Raw genomic sequence first — 8178 nt, 5'->3', positions numbered from 1 at the left:
TCAGAACTACTGTTTTTATTTAAAATAACTCGTGTTCAGATCTACCACATACCAGTTGGGTAATGTTAGACAAATCAAATTTAATGAACTATTATTTCTATATATGTAGTTTCAATAACTAATTATTTTTTTTTTTTAGTTCTAGCATTTTTTTTTCTTCTAACTAGTTATCTAAGACAGTAGGATGCATTTTGACATCATACATAAATGAAGTATAACTTCTCATTCTTTGGTTGTACATGACGTAGAATATGTGATGTAATCATATATGCACCTAGGGTAATAATATCCGATTCATTCTACTATCCTTTCTTCCCTCATAACCCTTCCCCTCCCCTCATTGCCTGTTGTCTAATCCAAAGTATGTTTATTCTTCCCTATCCCCCCCACCCCATTGTGAATTAATATCCACATATCAGACAAAATATTCAGCCTTTGGTTCTTTGGGATTGGCTTATTTAGCTTAGCATGATATTCTCCAGGTCCATCCATTTGCCACCAAATGCCATAATTTCATTCTTCTTTAAGGCTGAGTAATACTCCATTGGGGAGATATATATCACACTTTCTTTATCCATTCATCTGTTGAAGGACACCTGGGTTGGTTCCCTAGTTTAGCTATTGTTAATTTAGCTGCTATAAACATGATGTGGCTGCATCACTGTATTATGCTGATTTAAAGTCCTTTGAGTATAAACCTAGGAGTGGGATAACTGGGTCAAATGGTGGTTCCATCCCAAGTTTTCTTAGGAATCTCCATGCTGCTTTCTATAGTAGTTGCACCAATTTGCAGTCCCACCAGCAATGTATGAGTGTATCTTTACCCCACATGCTTGCCAACATTTATTGTTGCATATTTTTTCTTTCTTTCTTTTTTTTTTTTTGTGGTGCTGAGTATTGAACTAGGGCCTTGTGCATTTGAGGCAAGCACTCTACCAACTGAGCTATGTCCCTAGGCCTGTTGCTCATATTCTTGATAGTTGCCATTCTAACTGGAGTGAGATGGAATCTCGTTGTAGTTTTGATTTGCATTTCTCTAATTGCTAGAGATGTCGAACGTATTTTCACATATTTGTTGATCGATTGTATGTCTTCTGTGAAGTGTCCAGTTCCTTAGCCCATTTATTGATTGGTTTGTTTTTCTGGTGTTTTTATTGTTTTTTAATTTTTTTTTTAGTTGTCGAACCTTTATTTTTTAAATTTATTTATATGTGGTGCTGAGAATCAAACCCTAGGTCCCTCGCACATGCCAGGCAAGCGCTGTACCACTGAACCACAACCCTAGCCCCTGGTGTTAAGTTTCTTGAGTTTTTTATATATCCTGGAGATTAATGCTCTGGGGTGTATGTGGTAAAGGTTTTCTCCCATTCTGTAGGCTCTCTCTTCATGTTATTGATTGTTCGATGTGAAGAACCATTTTAGTTTGAATCTTTTTATTGATTCTTGCTTATAGTTCTTGTGCTCTAGAAGTCTTGTTAAGGAAGTCAGTTCCTAAGCTGAGATGGTAGAGTTTGGACCTACTTTTTCTTCTGTTAAGTGCATGGTCTCTGTTCTAGTGCCTAAATCCTTGATCCACTTTGAATTGAGTTTTGTGCAAGATTAGAGATAGAGGTTTAATTTCATTTTGCTTCATGTGGATTTTCAGTTTTCCCAGCACCATTTTTTAGGCTATCTTTTCTCCATTGAGTATTTTTGGCACCTTTGTCTAGTATGAGATAACTGTATTTATATGGGTTTGTCTCTGTGTCTTCTATTCTGTATCATTGGTCTATGTGTCAGTTTTGGTGCCAGTGTCATCCCATTTTTTTTTTTTTGTTGTTGTTGTTGTTATGGCTCTGTAGTATAATTTAAGTTCTGGTATCATGATGCCTCTTGCTTCACTTTTCTTGCTAAGGATTGCTTTGGCTTTTCTGGGTCTCTTTTTTTCCAAATGAATTTCATGATTGCTTTTTCTAGTTCTACAAAGAATGTCATTGGAATTTTAATAGGAATTTCATTAAATCTATATAATGCTTTTGGTAGTATGGCCATTTTGACAATGTTAATTCTGCCTATCCAAGAACATGGGAGATATTTTCATCTTCTAAGGTCTTCAATTTTTTTCTTTAGTGTTCTGTGGTTTTCACTGTAGAGGTCTTTCACCTCTTTTGTTAGATTGATTCCAAATATTCTGTTTTATTTTTTGACTATAGTGTGAATGGGGTAGTTTTCCTAATTTCTTTTTCAGTGGCTTTATCACTGATTTGATGTATCATGCATTTGATGTATGGTTGTTAATTTTATGTCCTGCTGCTTTGCTGAATTTCATTCATTAATTCTAGAAGTTTTCTGGTGGATTTTTTAGGTCTTCTAAATATAGAATCATATTGTCGGCAAATAGTAATAATTTGAGTTCTTTTTCTATTCGTATCCCTTTAATTTCTTTCTTCTGTCTACTTGCCCTGGCTAGTTTCCAGGATTATATTGAATAAAAGTGGTAAAAAGAGGGTTTTCTTGTCTTACTACAGTTCTTAGATGGAATGCCTTCAGTTTTTCTCCATTTGGAATGATTTTGGTCTTGGGTTTAGCATGTGTAGCTTTTACAGTGTTGAGATATGTTTCTATTATCCCTAGTTTTTCTAGTGTTTTAAACATGAAAGGGTGCTTTATTTTGTCAAATGCTTTTTGTGCTCCTATTGAAATGATCATATGATTCTTCTTGAAGTCTATTAATGTGGTGAATTACATTTATTTATTTCTGTATGTTGAACCAACCTTGAATCCCACTTGAATATGGTGCACTATTGTTTTAGTCAGCTTTTTTATTTCTGTTACTAAAGGATCTGACCAGAACAATTTTAGGAGAGGAAAAGGGCTCATGGTGTTATTTGAGGGCTCATGGTGTTTAGACACCTTAGTCCATAGAAGGCCAGCTCCATCCCTTGGGCTTTGAGGTAAGGCAGAACATCTGGAAGAAGAGTGTGGCAGAGGGAAGGAGCTCACATAGTGATCAGGAAACAGAGAGACAGAGACGACTCCACTCTCCAGATACAAAATATATACTCCATACAGAGACTCCACTCTCCAGATAAAAAATGTATACTCCATAGCCATCCCCTCAATTCCCATCTCCTCCAGCCATACCCTACCATTTCATTTAATTCCTATCAGGGGATTAATTCACTGATTGGGTTAGTCATTTCTCCTCTGAATCTTCTTGCATTGTCTTATGTGAACTTTTGGGGGATACCTCACAACCAAACCATAACAACTATATTTTTAATGTTTTTATATGCGAGTTGCCAGAATTGTATACAGAATTTTTGCATCTATGTTCATTAGGGATATTGGTCTGAAGTTATCTTTCCTTAATGTGTTTTTGTCTGATTTTGATATCAGGTGATACTAGCTTCATAGAATGAGTTTGGAAGAGTTCCCTCCTTTTCTGTTTCATGAAATAGTTTGAGGCTTATTGGTGTTAATTCATCAAAGGTCTTGTAGAACTGGTTAAGAATCTGTTTCGTCCTGGGCATTACTTAAATGGTTGGCTTTTGATGGCTTCTTCTATTTTATTGCTTGATATTGATCTGTTTAAATTGTGTATGTCCTCCTAATTCCATTTGGGTAGCTCATTTGTCTCTAGAAATTTGTTGATGTCTTTAAAATTTTCATTTTTATTGGAGTATAAATTTTCAAAATAGCTTCTGATTCTCTACTGTATTTCAACAGTATCTGTTGTAATATTTTTGGTGACTATGAATTTTAGTGATTTGAGTTTTCTGTCTTCATTAGCACAATTGAGTTTATCAATTTTATTTATTTTTTCAAAGAGCCAACTTTTTGTTTTGTTAATTTTTTAATTGTTCCATTTATTTCAATTTCATTTATTTCAGCTCTGATTTTAATTATTTCCTGTCTTCTACTGCTTTTGGTGTTGATTTGTTTTTCTTTTCTAGGGCTTTGAGATCTTATGTTAGGTCATTTGCTCATTGAGTTTCCATTCTTTTAATGAATTTAGCTTAAATAGTGTCCCAGAGATTTTGATAAGTTGTATCAGTTCTCATTTATCTCTGGTAAGTATTTTAAAAATTTCATCCCTGATTTCTTCTTCTATCCATTGGTTAGTCAATAGCGTATTATTTAGTCTCTAGGTGTTGGAGTAGTTTTTATTTTTTATTGTATCAATGATTTCTAATTTCATTCCATTATGATCTGATAGAATGCAGGGTATTATCTCTTTTTTTATTTCATAATTGTTGCTTTGTGGCATAAGATATATCATCTATTTTAGAGAAGGGTCTGTGTGCTGCTGAGAAGAACATGTATTCGTTGATGGATGTAATACTCTTTATATGTCTGTTAAGTATAAATTATTGATTATATTATTAAGTTCTATAGTTTTTTTTTCTTTTTAGTTTTTGTTTGACTATCTATCCAGTAGTGAGAAAGGTTTGTTAAAGTCACTCAGTATTATTGTATTATGGTCTATTTAATTCTTGAAATTGAGGGAGGGTTTGTTTGATATATGTAGATGCTCCATTGTTTGGGGCATAAATATTTAACGTATTATGTCTTGTTGATGTATAATTCCCTTAAGCAGTATGAAATGTCTTCTTTGTCCCTTCTGATTAACTTTTGGCTTGAAGTACACTTTATCTGACATGGGGATAGAAACCCCTGCTTGTTTACTCAATCCATGTGAGTGATACGTTTTTTCCCGTCCTTTCATTTTCACTCTGGATGTCTTTGCTTATGAGGTGAGTCTCTGGGAGACAACAGATTTTGGGGTTTTGTTGTTTTTTTTAATCCAATCTGCCAATCTATGTCTTTTGGGTTTATTAGTTTAGACCATTAACATTCAGGGTTATTTTTGAGATATGATTTGTGTTCCCAGTCATTTTAGTTTATTTCTACTTTTTACTTTGAATTAATTTCTCCTTTGATTGATTATTCCTTTTGTATGGCTCCTTCCTTTGCTGATTTTGACTTTTTTTTTCCATCTTCATGGAATACTTTGTTGATAATGTTTTATAGCACAGATTTTCTAGTTGTGAATTCTTTTAACTTTTGTTTATTATGGAAGGTTTTTATTTCATCTTTAAATCTGAAGTTTTATTTTGTTAGATATAGAATTCTTGGTTGGCATCCATCTTCTTGCAGAACTAGGTATATATTATTCTAGGACCTCCTGGCTTTGAGGGTCTGGGTTGAAAAATCACCTGAGATCCTAATTAGTTTCCCTCTATATATAATCTGATATTTTTTCTCTCATAGCCGTTAAAATTCAATCCTTATTTTCTATAATTGACCTTTTTCTTTATGATGTGTCTTGATGTGGGTCTGTTGTGATCTGTACATTTGAGGTCCTCTTGTATTTGATTTTCCATTTCATTCTTCAGATTTTGGAAATTTATTCATATTATTTCATTGAAAAATTGGGCATTCCTTTGGTTTGTATCTCTATGCCTTCACCTATCCCGATAAATCTTAATTTGGTCTTTTCTTGTTATTTCATCATTCTTGGAAGGTCTGTTCATGGTTTCTTACCATCTTCCCTGTGTAGTCAACTTTATTTTCAAAATTATATATTTTGTCTTCATTGCCTGAGGTTCTATCTTCCAAATGGTGTAGTCTATTGATAATACTTTTTATTGAATTTTTAATTGGTTTATTGATTTTTCATTTTGAAGATTTCTGGGGTTGTTGTTGTTATTGTTGTCATTTTCTGAGAATCTCTGCCTCTGCAATGATCTTTTACCTCCTCAAATTTATCTCTGATTTTATTCCCTATATCGTTCTTTATGTACCAGGTCAGTCTAATATGTACTTTCTAAACTCCTTTTCTACATTTCTTTTACTGTGTTGTCTATGGGTTTAATTATTGGATCATCTTGGTTTGTTTGGGCCACTTTGTTCCATTGTTTTCTCATGTTGTTCTTATGTCTGCCCTTCTAGCAGTGTGGATTTCAGGCAGTACAGTTTCTACCCTGTAGATTCATAGTGTCCCTGAAGATTTCTAGTACCTCGCCTTTAAGGAAGAGACAAATAATAACTGCACCCAATACAAACAATATACAGCCTTAAACCAAATAGCTCCTATTAAGGCATCCACAGTTTTGTTCCATTAAACTGAAATGATGTGTTCAATTATTGTCTGCAACATAAACAGTAAGTTTGCAAAAAAGTTTACAGTTTCCATTGGTGGACAAAGAGAGAACAAAAGTCATGTAGGGTGTGATGTTTATGAGGAAGGATCAGAAAAGATAGAAGTTAAAAAATTATAGGAAGAATGAAGGGAGGACTTAATAGAGGTTGGGTGTTAGCAAGAGAAAAGTGAGAAAGAGAATCCAAGGAGACAGATAAATGAGAGGGAAAAATATATATATATATAATAAAAAAATTTTTAAAAGAAAATAATAAACAACAAAACTGTAATGTAGTATTCAGATATCCCAGTCCTCAGTAAACTGATCCATGAAAAATACTTGGTTTCAAAAATGGTAGACATGTGAGAGAAGAAAAAAAAGGAATCTGGATGAAAAATTGAACACTTTTTTCCATGGCAGTTCAAAAGTTTCTCAGCTTCTCTTCTGAGCAGTTAGGTATGTTGTCTGGAGTTTGATGCTAGCTCTACCCTCAGGGTAGTTAGGGTTGCTAGGGTGAGAGGGTTAGTCCTGGAAGCGGAACTACTAGAGCCAAGGTGTAGGCTTAGGTACGTTCCAATCTCTTCACTGCGTGCCTATTGGTCTGAAGATTTTAAGTCATCACACCTCCAAGGCTCAGCAATTGTCTGTCCACATTGGAAGACCGCACCTTGGGAACCTCCTTTAGGTTATACACATGTGATGTAGGAATCTGTTCTTAGCCCACTACTTTGCCTGCAGACCCCATGAACCCTGGTCATCATTTGGTCTCCAAACTTGATCTCTCCTTTGCCTATCCTTTCAAATTCACAGTCAGGCACTTCTCTTCCATCCAGTACTGCAAGCAGCTGATTGGATGGGGAGGGGAAAGCCAGGTGGGTTTCCTTGATCAGTATTCTCCTGTGTAAATATCCCTCCATGCTTGATTTTCTCACTTTGGAACACTCTCTATCACACAGCATAGGTTTGCCTTGCACATTTTGGGGGCCAGACTTTGGTCTGCCAATAATTGACTCACCTAGCTGCAGGCCCCCCAGCCACTGCTTCGCAATGGTTCTTTCTGCTGTCCTCCATGCATGATGCCAAGAAAGCTGGTGGCTTCCCTCCTGTACACAGATGCTGTGCAGCATAGCTTACTGAGGTTTTTTGTTTGTTTGTTTGTTTTTTGTTTTTTGAGCAGTATCTCTGAGCTCTTAAGCTCTCCATACCGCAAAACACCTCCGTTTTCCTAGGAATGGGGGTTCCTTTAGTTCCTTTATTGCTTTACTACATTCACATAGGGATATTCTGGTTTGTACTTCTAGCTATTTTACAGATTTATTATACAAGATCTCTTGAGTCCATGATCTGTTTTGAGTATCCAGTATTAAATTCCAGTTAAGTCCTTCCTAGTTCTGGACTATTCACCCACCCATCTTGTTGAAAAGTGGCCTTTCTGCTTTTCTTGGTTCACTCCACAGATCTGTCAGGGAAGCAAATACTTTATTCAGCCATCTTCCTGCATTTCCAACCCTTTTTTTTTTTATTTTGAAAGAGAGTCTCACTAAATTGCTAAGGCTCGTCCTGAAATTTTGATCCTCCTGCCTCAACCTCCCAAATTTCTGGAGTTGCAAGCATGCACCACTGTACCTGGCTCTTTTAATATATTTAATCCAATATAATCTATTCTATATTATTATATGTTTTGTGTCTGTGTAATTTAGATATCCATGTAATATGAATAATATGTATCATATATCTTAGGTATATAAGTAGTGTGTAGTATCAGTGTATATAGTATATTATATTATGTACACTGTTGCTATATAAGCATATCTAAGATGTTATTTTTAAAAGACTTATTAAAAATGTTTTTTTACATAATAAATTTTTATCATACATTTATACTGAAATTCATTAAATGACATAATATTCATTGTTACTTTTAAATGGAAAACTTAGTAAAAATGTTTTAAGTTACAATACTTGTAACCCTGGGGGAACTATCATTTTTGTCTCCCCACTGCCTCAGTACACATTATGCATGGTAGAAACTTTGGATAAAACACATAACACT

This window comes from Spermophilus citellus (assembly GCF_964194105.1).
Source record: "Spermophilus citellus genome assembly, contig: SCAFFOLD_131, whole genome shotgun sequence".
NCBI lineage: Eukaryota > Metazoa > Chordata > Mammalia > Rodentia > Sciuridae > Spermophilus > Spermophilus citellus.
This window is presented reverse-complemented; position numbering follows the sequence as displayed.